The sequence below is a fragment of the Pyrus communis genome, chromosome 3 (genome assembly GCF_041283825.1).
Source record: "Pyrus communis isolate YQ-2024b chromosome 3, ASM4128382v1, whole genome shotgun sequence".
Classification (NCBI taxonomy): Eukaryota; Viridiplantae; Streptophyta; class Magnoliopsida; order Rosales; family Rosaceae; genus Pyrus; species Pyrus communis.
Genome location: NC_142567.1, coordinates 525,349 through 540,374, shown reverse-complemented (window position 1 = coordinate 540,374; position 15,026 = coordinate 525,349). Strand labels below are relative to the sequence as shown.

At 36.3% G+C, this 15,026-nt stretch overlaps 1 pseudogene; it reads left to right on the top strand.

Moving 5' to 3' along the window:
* Nucleotides 1-12,695: 12,695 nt before the first annotated feature.
* On the top strand, nucleotides 12,696-14,469 carry LOC148697700 (serine/threonine-protein kinase PBL34-like; annotated as a pseudogene).
* Nucleotides 14,470-15,026: the final 557 nt, after the last annotated feature.

The window sequence follows — 15,026 nt, the reverse complement described above, 5'->3', positions numbered from 1 at the left end:
TGGAAACACCAAGGGAGTCCCATTGGCTGGCCGCCAAGAGAATTTTGAGGTACATAAGAGGTACTCTAAACTATGGTTTATTTTATAATTTTGGTGAAGATGCAAAATTATTTGGTTATTCAGATAGTGATTGGGGATGTGACCAAGATGAAAGGAAAAACACAACTGGCTATGTGTTTTTTCTAGGATCAACAGCTTTCTCATGGACTTCAAAGAAACAATCAATTGTTGCTTTGTCATCGTGTGAAGCCGAGTACGTTGCTGTAGCCTCAACCGTGTGTGAGGCAATTTGGTTAAGAAATCTGTTGAAGTCAGTGTGTCATCCACAAGTGGAATCGACTGTGATTCATGTGGATAACATGTCTGCAATCAAGCTTGCAAAGAATCCTGTTCAACATGGAAGGAGCAAGCACATTGATACCAGGTTCCATTTTCTAAGGGACCATGTGAAGCAAAAGACAATTGAGCTTGTCTATTGTCACACGAAGGAACAAGTGGCAGACATCTTCACTAAGCCATTACCAGTTGAATCATTCCGGCTGTTACGTGAAATGCTAGGCATGAAGGCGTTTTAATTTGAAGGGGCATGTTGGAAATTCAAATTAAAAGTCATGTGATCTGTCTATGTGATGCTAACCTCTCTTTACAGATTGTTTCCAGCAAAATATAATCATCATTGCTCCTTCATTATTCAGCCAAATGGTGATGAAAGACAGCAAGTGTGCTGCCATGTGATGTGCTAGCAGGAAGACAGCAGTGTTCCTCCATGTGTTAGCCGAAAGAAAGGTATTACAACCTGCCATGATGCAATGCATGTGTATGCCAACTATTAAAGTTGCTGCATGTGTTTGAAAGGGTGTAAAGATGTGGAACACCATCATTCATTTGTTGGATTGTTTATTTTTTCAGTTTTTGTATAAATAGGCCATCTTGCTAAGCCTTAGAGCATATCATCCAAATCCCATTTCCCATTCTCATTTTCAGCTTGTAAGCTATTGAGTTTGTAAACTCTTTTTTCATATATCAAAGTCCAAGTGTTTTTCAAAGCTTGTTGCTTCCCTCATTTCTCTATTTCTTTGTCCAATTTTATTGAGAGTGAAAGTGAGAGGTGTGATAGAGTTTGTAAACTTATCACCCACATATTTTGGTATTGAGTTAGTAAACTTTAGAATACCAACAGTCATGTCTCCTTATTGTCAAGGAATTTAGGGAAGGAAAAAGTTTTGTGTTTTCAACCTTGCCTTTATATTGTAACCCAGCATCTTGTTCTTCACATAGAAAAATATATACAAAACCTTCAAATTACAACAAAATCAACATGGTATCATAGCAGGAACCGTAATAGGCCTGCTTTTGCATTTTTTGTTGTCTGTGTTGCTTTCTTATCCTGCTAGGGTTTCCAATACATTCCTACTAAAATGGCAGAAGAAAATCCTTTAGTTTTAGATGGAGAAAGCTCATTAGTTCTTTCACCTCCAAACTTATCTAAGGTTGATGTTAGTCCCAATCAACGCTTGAGTTTAGTGCTACTAAATGAATTCAACCATTTACCTTGGTCAATAGCGATTACTCTTGTTCTCAGTAGGCATTCAAAACTTGGCTATATCAATGGCAGCATCGAAGCTCCTGATGTCTCTTCTCCCAACTACGAAGCTTGGTTGTACAAAACATAGTTGATCATGTCATGGCTTCTTAATTCTATGGAAAGAAAAATTGGTGAAATCTTCAGCTTCTTAGAGTCCTTTCATCTTGGCACCTCTCATCTTGGTAGTCTGTCAAGGAAATGTATGGTAATCAAAATAATTTTGCTCGAGTGTTCCAACTAAAAAAGGATCTTGCTTATCTTCAACAAGAAAGTAAGCATTTCGTTCAACTCTTAGGTAGCATGAAGAACATGTGGAATGAACTGGAGGTTTATCGTCCACACACCACTGATGCCGATGTGTTGTTGAAAAAAAATGAGGAAGAAAAAATCTTCCAGCTGTTGGTGAGTCTCGGTTTTGAATATGAAGACCTTCGAAGTCATATTCTCATGAACTCTGAGTTACCCTCATTTGCAGCTGTTTGTGCAATAATCTAACAAGAAGAAGTTCACAGGAAAGTCATGAATATGAAGACTAAGGTCAATATCACTGAGGCTAGGGCGTATATGTCCAATCAAAGAAAACATGAAGAGAAAGTGTATAGAGGCAAATGACCACGCTGGAAGTGCCTTCATTGTAATAATTCTAGCCATGTTATTGAAACGTGTTAGATACTGCATCCAGAACTGAAGCCTAAGTTCATGAAGGAGAATACCAGAAGCTCAGAGAGAAGGTTCCAAACTTCCAATTACAAGGCTAATCACACTACCTTCACACCTACTAAGGGTCTAGCTAATTTCACAGTAAACCAGCTAATCTCATTAATGAATTTGCTACGTTTCTTCAAAAAAGGCAAGAAGATGTTGAAAGCAGGGGAGAAAACCAACCCTAGGGTTGAAAGTTCAACTGCACTCCTTGGGAAGTTTGCTGGATTCCGAGCGGAAACTGAGTACCCCTCACAAGATGACGTACCAGGTATTTTAAATGCTTTTTTAACTACCCTGAATTTCAGTTTTGTGCATGATCTTTGGGTTATAGATTCAGGTACCACAGATCATATAACAAATAAAGTTACAAACCTATATGAATTTGAGAAAATCAACAAACCTTCCAAAGTCTCTATTGCAAATGGTAAGGGTGCATCTGTTGAAGGGAAAGGGAAAATCAAAATAATCTCTGAAAAAATAGAGTCAATGGCCTTGTATGTCCATTCCTTTCCATTTCAATTACTGTTAGTTGGGAAACTCACAAATTCCTTAAACTGTATTGCTATTTTTTCACCTCACAATGTCATTTTTTTTTTTTTTTTAAGGATTTAATCACCAAGAAGAAGATTGGTGAAGGTTTTTACTTGCATGGGCTATATTAGCAGTCAAAAGGCTTTCAAATTCCTAAGGGACTACAAGTAAAGTCAAATATTGTTCAAGATCACCATCTATGGCACCAACGGTTGGCTCATCTTTCTGAGTTTGTTTTGTCCAAAATTTACCCTAGTTTAAGGACAAACATGTCTAAGTGTGACATTTGCCACTTGTCCAAATGTACTAGGTTACCTTTTAACTCTTCCACAACTAGGACTAGCAAGCCTTTTGAACTAGTTCACTCTAATGTTTGGGGATCCATCTTTGAATCTTTTGATGGCGATAGGTACTTTGTAAAGTTATGAAAATGTTCAAGAACTTTCACAATCTTGTTAAGCCTTAATTCTCATCTCAAATTCAAACCTTAAGATCTGATACTGACACTGAATATATGTCCTATGTTATGACACAATACCTGAGTAATCATGGAATCATTTATCAAACCAGCTGTGTTGGCACTTCTCAACAAAATGGGGTGGCCGAGAGGAAAAATAGAGATTTACTTGAGAAAACAAGGGCATTAATGTTTCAAATGAATGTTCCTAAAAAGTTTTGGTCACAAGGTGTTCTCATTGCTACATACCTTATTAATCGATTGCCAAGCAAAGTGTTAAAGTTTAAATCTCCCTTGGAAGTACTAAAAGGAAAGCCACTTGACTTGTCACATTTGAGAGTGTTTGGAGCCACTTGTTTTGCTCATGTGTAGTCTATCCACCGTGACAAACTTGATCTAAGAGCTGAAAAATGCATGTTCATCAAATAGTCTTTTATCACCAAAGGTTACAAGTGTTATAACCCCAAGTCTAAGAGGGTTTTTGTGACAAGGGATGTACACTTTGATGAAAGAACTTCATACCACCAAAAGGTTAAAGATGGTTCCAGTCAGGGGAAGCTCCTTCAAGATCTATTTCCTTTACCAAATCCAACTATAGTTGAAGATGTCTCAAATAATATTGATGTTCCACAAGATGACATTGACAATGTGTCAAATCCTAGTGCTAAGGAATTAGAAGATATCACTCATTCAAGTGAAGAGATCATCATTAGCGAGCTTGCTAGTTTAGCCCCAGCACACATGTATCCTACTCGTGAGCGTCATCCTAAAAAAAGAATGCAAGAATATGTTACTTACATTGTAAGGCATCCAATCGCTAACTCCATTACTTATCACAGAATGTCACCCTCACATTTTGTGTTCCTTAGCACAATTTCCAATCATTATGAACCCCAAAACTTCCAGGAAGCCAATCTCAAAGATGTGTGGAGAAATGCAATGAAGGAAGAGCTGCAAGCCCTTGACGAAAACCAAACTTGGAGCAGTGTTGAATTGTGATGAGTATATTTTATATTATATATTTTACCCTATTCTTAATATACATTGGTTAATAATTTGGAAGAATTTTGATACTTTGAATTGTGTTTCTAATATAGGACTTTCGACTTCTTCTGGAGCAAAACATGGTCAAATGGATGAATTTTGGAGTAATCCCAATCGGAAGATGTTTGTGAGTCACTTGGCTTGATCGTATCAAAATGTCAAATTTTTCTACCAAGCGATGATTTTCTGATAATAAAATAAAGGAGCAATGCGCAGTGCTGGAATAGTGACGTTTTGGGCTTAACTTGCGTTTTTGGAGCCCAAGATGACCTTAGATGGGTTTGTGGCCTTCTGGAGATGTGTTCAGAACGTTCTGTGCCGGATTTGAAGAAGATTTGAGGCTAAAACGTGGCTGAATAGTTTCTGTGCAGTTTTTCCTAGTTTAATTAGGACTTTATTTTCTATTTTATTTTATTATTATTTAGTTTCTTAGTGGGAATAAAATACTTGTTAGGGTTTGTGCGCTGGTTTTAGGAGATATTAAAAAAGGCTTGGCCGTTCTTAATCAGGGGGAGGGCTTTCTTTTATGCAACTTTGGGGAGACAGAGAACTTGGCTAGGGTTCTTGGAGATTTTCTACTTTAAGGTGTTTTCATTCCTTTTATTCTTAATAATATGTTCTACTAATTCCTTTTGCTAGGGTGAAGCCGTAAGCCTTAGCATGAATATGTGATTTTTATTTAATGACTTATGATTGATTGCATGCATACTTTGAATTATTGATCACCGTGATTAAAACTATCTAATTGTCTTAATGCCTGATCACCATTAGGATCTTTAGAAAAGTAATTTGATGCAATTTCGGTCGGAAGGTTCCCTGAAATTGATGATGGCTTCTTATGATTAATAATTGTAATTTCACTTAAGATGAACATCACATCTTAAGGGTTGCATGGTTTTTTCAAAGGGTTTTCATAAAGCATAATGAGTCTCTCATGTTCAGATTTCATCCGAATGTCTGGACGAGTTGAATGTTAGATATACGTTCTATGTTGGAGGTTTCAAGTAGAATATAAATTAGGAAAACCTAACCTTCAAAGTGGCATGTGTAGATCATAAGTAATTGATAAAAATACATAGGATTGCTAGGTGATGGTGAAACCCTAGTGCTTTCTTAATTTGATTTTTCCAAAACAATTTTCTTTTCCTTTCATCTTTAATATTGCATATTAGTTTATTTTTATTAATTAAATTCGTTTTAATTTAAGTAGGTTATAAAACCAATCGTCTCAACTTTCTGCTTTACAGTAATTAATTGAAATTTAGTTTGTTCGAATTACTTAATAATCCCTGTGGAGAACGACCTTGCGAGAACCATTTTATACTACAACAACCTTGTCATTCTTGTAAGTAATATAAGAGTTTTTAACCCGTTTGCGTGTGTGGTAAAATCTCTATCAAATTGCCAAAGGGAAAATGGGTTATCGGTAGTAGATGGATCTATAAAACCAAATTCCATTCATATGGCTTTATTGAAAGACATAGGGCAAGGTTGGTTGCTCGTGGCTTCACTCAAACCTTTGCACCTGTTACAAAGATGAACACAATTAGAGTTTTATTATCCATCGCAGTCAATTCTAGGTGGTCCCTATACCAAATAGATATGAAGAATGCTTTTTTGTATGGTGAACTGAAGGAAGAAGTCTACATAAAGTTACCTTCAGGTCACCCTCAAATCTGTCATTCTAATTTGGTATGTAAACTTCATAAAGCAATATATGGATTGAAACGATACCCTCGTGCATGGTAAATGCTAAACTCAGTTCTGTCGTTGAAGTTGTTCGATTTAAGAGGAGTAATGATGACTATTCTCTAGTTTTTCGTAATGGATCATTTAGAAACTTGTTATTCTTATATATGTTGATGATCTCATCATCACTAGGGATATATAGATGAGATTGCAAGTCTCAAACATTCGCTTCAACAAAAGTTTTCCATAAAAGACCTAGGAGTATTAAAATACTTTCTAGGTATCGAGGTAGCCATTTCCCAAAGGGATTGTTTCTCAACCAAAACAAATATCTGCTTGATTTGCTGTAAGAAGCTGAAATGAAAGATTCTAAACCCAGTTGTACTCATCTGGACAGCAAGCTGAAACTAGACATAGCGGGTGAACTTCTCAGCAACATCACTCACTATCAAAGGCTTGTAAGTAAACTCATCTATCTAACCATCACAATAGCTAACATCACCTAAGTATAGTCAACTAGTTCATGCACGCACCTATTTTGGCACATTTGAATGTGATTAAAAGGATCCTACGTTACCTTAAACAGTCCATTGGGCTTAGTATTTTCATAAGCAAAAATGGTCACCCTCATATTATGGGATACACTAATGCTAATTGGGCCAGTAGTGTTATTGATCGTCGATCTACCACTGGTTGTTATACCTTCGTTGAAGGCAATCTCGTCACTTGTAAAAGCAAAAACAAAATGTCATTGATCGCTATAGCGCTGAAGCCGAATATAGAGTTATGACATCCATTGCATGTGAGCTCATTTCATTAAAAGGTTTGCTTTCAGACTTAAGGTTTCCTACTCATCAACCCATGTCTTTATTTTGTGAAATCAAGCTGCCATGCATATCACATCTAATCTTGTATTCCATAAAAGGACTAAGTCGTAGGGAAGAGTGTATTGGAAGATGAAAGTCAACCAAGGCAATTAAGGCCAAGTAGTAGGGAAAAGTGTAGTGCAGCTGTCTCCTTTAAGTTAGCTGGTTGCATTAGTCAAGGAGTTTATTCTCCATGTCTTGTCATGTCTCCTTATTGTCAAGGAATTTAAGGAAGGCAAGACTTTTGTGTCTTCAACCTTGCCTTTATATTGTAACCTGGCCTCTTGTTCTTCACACTGAAAAATATATACAAAACCTTCAAATTATAACAAAAATCAACAAAAGAATAAAAAGGAAGCCCGTAAGAGCAAGCCCAGCGTTGGGTTTGGCTCGGGGGACAGGCTCGAAAACAAGGGCCCGAGGGCCGGTGGGAGGGCTCCAGCGTGGGCTAGCTCGACCGAAGGTGGAGGCCCGAGCTCCGGGCCCGTGGGGGATTGCCAGCCCGAGAGCCCGGGGGCGAGTGACGTCATGCTGACGCCAGCCTGGCGTCAGCGCAATATTTAATTTTTTTTTTGTGTCAGGCGCGTGCACCCCACTCTCGCGTGGGGGCGCGTCGCCGACACAAAAATCAGAAAAAAAAAAAAAAAAAAAAAGTTTGTCAGTTACCGTTGGGAAGCCACGTGGCTTCCCACGGTCCGTTAGATCTCAACGGTTACTTAATGTGGACCGTTCGATCTCAACGGTCAAAAAAAAAAAAAAGTCAGATTTAATATCCACCGTTCGATCTGAGATCAAGGGTGGATATTAATATTCTTTATAAATAAATAAATAAATAAAAAATGAAAAAATAGTTTTAAAATTTAGAAAAGTTACCATTGTGACACGTGGCACAATCTGGAGTGTTGGAATTCAAATTTTTTTATATCCAACGGTAGAGATTAATTAATTAAATAAAAAATTGTAAAAAATTGTAAAAAATTCAAAAAAAATCTGAAAAAAATCTGAAAAAAATTGTAAAAAAAATTGTTTTTACTTTTCTATAAATACCTTCTCATTATCATCTACCTTACACAACAATTTCATATTTTCTCAACTACTTTCAATCACATTCCTTTCTTTGTCTCAAAGTTTGAATCCATTTTTTTCAACAAAATGACCACTGGTGCAGGTACGAATTGGTCACTTATTGAAGATGTTGCGTTGTGTACTAGCTGGGTTGAAGTTACTCATAGTTCGCTTACGGGTAATGAGATGCAGTTGTGAGAGATGTGGAGTCTTATTCATACCAATTTTCTTGAGAAAATTGGTGGGAAAGAACCAAAGAATCGATGTCCAGTCGTTGGAAATTACTTAGCCAATCGTTTAGTACGTGGAGAGACGCCTTGGCACAAGCTAGTAGTAATATTCGAAGTGGGGAAAATTACTCGGATCAGGTAACAATATATTATTTATTTGATACCCAAATTTACATTATAATTATTTGTTTGTATTATTTATTTGTTACCTACATAATTTATTATTTATTGTTTGTATTATTTATTTGTTACGTACAAAATTTATTATTTATTGTTTGTATTATTTATTTGTTACCGTCATAATTTATTATTTATTGTTTGTATTATTTATTTGTTATTTATTATTTATTATTTGTATTATTTATTTGTTACCTACATAATTTATTATTTATTGTTTGTATTATTTATTTGTTATTTATTATTTATTATTTGTATTATTTATTTGTTACCTACATAATTTATTATTTATTGTTTGTACATAATTTATTATTTATTGTTTGTATTATTTATTTGTTACCTACATAATTTATTATTTATGGTTTGTATTATTTATTGTTTGTATTATTTGGTACGCTGCCAAAACCAAAAGCAAAAATAAATCATTCAACCGGTGGGAATGTTGGAATATTGTCAAAGATTGTCCTAAATTTAGAGTTGTGCCAGTCGGTCCAGAAGTGCACATGAACAACACCCCTCTACACTCTACACCCGATCATGTTGATGAAGATGATGTAGAAGAAGTGCCCAAAACGCCCCTCCCTGAACAAGCGTCGGGTTCGACCCGTTATCCAATTAGGCCTCAAGGTAAGAAGGCTTCAAAGAGAAAAGGGGGTGCTTCCAAGAATGATTATGCAAAGTTCATGGAAGAACTTACTCACCAAGGTGAATTGACTTTGGCGAGGGAAATGGCGAAAGATGAGGCTGATAAGGTTAGAGAAGCAGCAAAAGCAGCAGCTGTTGAGAGAGAAAGAGAGCTACTTAGGCAAGAAAGGGAACATGTTAGAGAAGAAAGACGGGCTCAACAAGATCGTGAGATTATGAAAATGTCTTTAGAAGGGAAGTCTCCAAATTCTAAATTTTTTTGGAAGTCAGAGAAAGCGGACGTGGCGCGAAGGAGGCGTGCAAGAGAAACGATAGCAAGCCAAGGTGGTTCTAGCACCGCAAGAGAAGATCATCCTAGCACCACAAATTGGTTAAGTGATGATGAATAGAGTACTTTTTGTAATCGGATCCCATAATTTTCCAATCACTTTGGGTTGTAATTTATTATTTATTGTTTGTTTTATTTATGTTGTTTCCAATTTCTTGAATATTTATTCAAATTAATTTGGTAAGTTATTTATACTAAGAATTACATATACATAAACATAAACATAAAAAAATTACATATACTAAGAATTACATAAACATAAACATAAAAAAATTACATAAACATAAACATAAATATAAACATACTAAGAATTACATAAACATAAACATAAAAAAATTACATAAACATACCAAATAATAAAACACACCAAATAAAATAACATAAACATACCAAATTAAAAAAAACACAGTCAATGAACTTAATTATCTTCAGCTTGTTTCAATGCCCACTGGTGCTCTATCAAGTTAATTTGTCGGGCATTGTGCATGTCTGGCATTTGAAATGCAATATATCGTTGAATGAGCCTTTCATTGTAACGTCCATCCCTTTGTAATGGCTCATGTTGCACGGGCTCATCGGTGGCGTCATGAGCACAATATATACGTGTTCTTGAATTGTTCATCGAGTCTGGCTCATATTCATCAACAGCTTCATAATCGTACTCATCTTCCACAATCATGTTGTGAAGAATGATGCACGTCATCATGATGGCTCGAAGCGACTCTACATCAAACAATCTGGCAGCACCCCTGACGATCACCCAGCGAGCTTGGAGGATACCGAAACAACACTCCACATCCTTCCTGCACCCCTCTTGACAGCTTGCAAAGTGTTTTTCCTTTGCACTCCGCGGACGTGGCACTGTTTTGACAAATATTGACCATCGCGGGTAAATGCCGTCAGCTAGGTAGTATGGGCCGTCGTAAATACGTCTGTTAACCTCATACGTAACTTTTGGTGCGTTTCCTTGCAGGAAATCGTTGAACACTGGGGATTGGGCAAGGACATTGATGTCATTTTGAGCTCCCGGGACCCCCAAAAAGGCGTGCCAAATCCATGTATCAAAAGATGCCACCGCCTCCAGAATGATACTTTTTGCTCCTTTTTTGTCCCCGTAAGCGCCTTGCCATGCACTTGGACAGTTTTTCCACGTCCAGTGCATACAATCAATGCTTCTAATCATCCCAGGAAAGCCACGCATCTCCGCCTTCTTCAACAGCCGCTCCAAGTCCATGTGTGTAGGTTTGCAGAGGTACTCAGCGGTGTAGATAGATTCGATTGCTTCGCAAAACCTCATCAGGGACTCAAGAATGGTTGATTTCCCCATCCTCGTTATCTCATCCACTTGGTCTGCAGATGCTCCATATGCAAGCATCCATAAGGCAGCAGTAATTTTTTGCTCAGGCAGTAGACCCATAGCACCAAAAGCATCTTTCTTTTGCACAAAATAAGAATCATGGTTGCAAACAGCAATCATGATTTTGTTGAACAAATGTTGTTCCATTCTAAAACGACATCTAAAGTACGTATCAGGGAATGCACTATTAGGAACAAAATAATCATCTAAGAGTTCCATACCTCGTCGTTGTCTGCTTCTATCAAGGTTTCCGGAACGGCTGGGCCTGCAGATCTGAGCCGCAGCTTGGATGACTCGACGGGAATGTGAGGCTCTGCCCATTCTTACTTCGTCATCTCTCCTTTGACACTCCTCATCCTCTTCCCTCTCATTTCTTACCCCCTGGTGATTGAACATTGCTTCTGATTCGTTAAACAATTATTCCTCTTCCTGATTGAATTCCCACATCATCCTTGAGGAAGAAGAAGAAGACATTGTAAGAAAGAAACAGAAACTATGAATAATGATACAAATTTTTGTGAATAAGGAAGCAGAAACTATGAATAATGATAGAGATCTTGAGAAAATTGGTGTGAGATTTGTGAGGATGGATGATGGATTATATAGAGGATTCAGAAAGGATTAGGTTGTACATAATGCCACGTGGCATGCCGTCATTCGTTAAAAATCTGATGAAAATCTATCCTCAAAGATTATGAACAGATTATGACACGTGGCATGCCGTCATTCGTTAAAAATATGATGGAAATCTATCCTCAAAGATTGTGAACAGATTATGACACGTGACGCGACGTGATTGGTTAATAATCTTATCAGAAATCCATCACCAATAATTGTATTTTCAGATAATGGCACATGGCGTAACGACAACGATTAAAAATTTTATCCGAAATTACAAATAAAATTATTTTGTATTATTTAATAATACTTCGGATAATGACACGTGGCGCAACGAGAACGATTAAAAATCTTATCCGATATTACAATTAAAATTATTTTGTATTATTTTATAAATAAAAAAAATATTAATATTTTATTGCCTATTGCCAGGGCTATTGAAGTGTAACGATGGAGATGCAAATGCTATTTTCAGGGCTATTTACTGTTCATTAAGGGCAGTTACTGTTCATTAGGTGGATTGAATAGTGCATTGCCAGGGGGTAGGGCTCCAACGCTGGAGTTGCTCTAAGAACACCACTTTGACCCAATCAAATTTTGTTCATATATATGTTTTAACACTTGAAAAACATCATTATGCATTCCAAATTTTTATAATGATAAAGAAGGTCGGTTGCAAAAATAATAAATGCATGATTAGTGTGCCAATAACAACACCACTTTTTCAAACTATACAAATTTTGTAAATGACAGTTACTTGCAGTGTTTAAAATATTGGTAGGTGAAAATACGATATGCAAATTTGTGAAAATATCAATTAATATATCGACATGGTTGTCTTTGATGGAAATGATGAAAATTTACTAAAAATGTGAAAATTTAAAATGAAACTATAGGAAATTTCATGTGGAAATTTGTTGATATTTAACTGATATGTCAGAAATTTCGATGAGATTTATCGATTTTACCTAAAATTTAAGAGTTTATCCAACATGGGGTGAACTCTTTTCATATTTTTCTAATATTTCCACTGAAAGATCAACAAGAAAATTTCAAACACTGATGCATGTATACATGTACCGTGTCCATATATAATATATGATAGGTTAAACATTAATATGAATACGTGGGGAATATTGGTGATCAAATTTAAAACAGCCGGGCGGCAACACTTCGTAATATCAAACAAGCGCGAGACAACTCCCGCAACCATAGGTCCGATCAAGGAATAGTTAACCACGTCTTTGCCTTTAGTTAGGTGGTAATAACTAAAAATCTAACTCGGTTATATGAAGAAAATAATTATTGAATTTCTAATTAAAGAGTACATCAAATAATCATTTCCAACGTACAGAAACTGGACATTGCAGTTCAATATGTGTCTTGTACTGAGTATCGATGAGGAAGCCATTTTTGTAATTACTTTCTTACATGTACCGACGATAAAACTCAATTAAAAAAACATCTCCGAATTGAGCTCGGGAAGGGATCAAGATCAACATTACAGGAGGAGTAGGAGACGAAAATTAAATAGATCAATAGGAAAGTATGACGTTGGAGGCACATCAAGAGAGTGATCAAAAGGTTCTAGTTGAGGCTTCTCTGCAGAACTACGTACAATAATTTTTCAAGAAGATTTAGTGATCAGCCTGATTTTGTGCTAGGGCTGCCCTTAAAGGTGAGCTGGGAAATGGTTGAAGAGATGACATTTGGGTTTAGGACTAGGATTCTTGCTGATGAGAAGAGTGACTGTGCGGCTTATGAGGGATTCTGGGAGCCTGTTTATGGATCACAAGTAATGGTGAAGAGATACAACACGACTAGTGGTACTAGTACTTCTCCTGGTAATAGTAGGGCCGTTATTGAAGCCGAAAAGAAAGCGGCGGCCTTGTCTATGCATCACAAAAATATATTGGGCCTCACGGGTTACTATATCATTCTGACAATGCTATGATTCTCGTATTTCCCTCTGCGTAAAGAAGCTCGTTAGAGTCAAACCTCTATGGTAATTAAGCTTCATCATGATCATGTCAATGGAGAATTGTTATTAGCGGTCCAAAAGTGTGAATGACTAGTGTAGAGTGTCAATAACAACTACGTAATCATGTTCATGATTTGCTATGTTGTTTGCATAATCAATATATATATATATATATATATATATATATATTGTATTATTGTTACTGCATGCACAGGTTCTATAGGAGAACACTTGAAATTGACATTTCAATATGGACTGAGACAGCAATAGAAATTGCCCGAGGGGTTCGACATATGCATGAAGAATGTCCTCAAGGTCCTGTTGTTCACGGCAAATTACTCATCAGCAATATTTTCTGAGGCGCAATTTACGTTTGCTGGTGAAATCTCAAAATTAATTAGCCTAAAATTTTGATTTAATCTATTTTAACATCATGTATTGAGGATATTTTGTATAATTCTAAGCATTTGTTTGCTTGTAATAGATATCTGGTTTCGGCCAAGCTACATGGCTTAATCTTAAGCAACTAGCAAAGCCAATCCCCAATCAAAAGTATGCGTAATCCTATACTTAATAGCTTAATTTCCTCATGTATATTTTACTCTTTATATACGATCTAATTAAGCAGTTCATTTTGGTCTTTATAAGGATTTCTTTCCGGGATCATATAGACCTGGAATCTAAAATCCGATATCTTCTTCTATAAAGTCTTGCTTTTGAGACTGTTTTGCAAATCATCTGGTGCCACAGGACAACAGAACTTTAATTGAATGGGTTAGTAAATTAAACTACTCTTTCCCATATATATATACTCGGTTAGTTGGTTGAGACTCGAGAGAAACTAACCTGGAGGTGCATGCTCCTGTGTCGATATTTCAAGTCAATCATGCATATATTGTCATGAGCTTTTAACTTTCGAGCATGACAATGTGACTGACTTGAAATATCATCATAGTAGCATCCCATTACTTGAAAATTCTTCTCCATTCGGAGATGACTTTGTTCTTACATGTCAGTAATTAAAAAGTTATTATATACACACACACATATGTGCAGGCCCGTCGTCCATTGTTGATGAGAAGAGCATTCCACGAATTAGATGAAGTGTGGGAGGACGTAGACATGCATGAACTCTCTACATTTCAGTGGACAAAGAGTCAAAGACAAGTCCAGAATCGCAATTCTGCATGAGCAAGGTATTTAATTAAAATCTCTACATATTATATATTCTCTCTATCGAGGTAACTAATTACTTGCTGATAATATGTTCTTTCTCCGTATATTTCAGATTCTATCATATCTTAAAGGGGAAAGTTTTAAAGTAATGCAATCATCGCCTCCATCATCTTACAACATTCCATGAAAGATGGAGGCAGAAGAGTTATGTTGCAGTGTTAACCCAATCAAGTTGGTTGGCATATTATTCATGCAATACCTTGACGATGGATGCTATCAAACATCAATAATGCTATTCGTACCACATTTACAATTACCTATCTAATATAAGTGAATCTAGTATTTGTATTTGAGATTCACCAGTATTAAAGAGGTCATCAACAAAGTCGTACAAATATGTGCAAAACATGGAATAAAAAGAGTGGAACTAAAGAGAGTTAGAGAGCTGTATTGCTTATGGCTTGTATTTTCATCTTTGTATGTGAAAATCGCCTGTATACTATCACTTTTTTTTGTCTAGTTTGTTGAAGTATGAATTTCATGTTAGGAAAGATGGACCTTATATGTGCTTA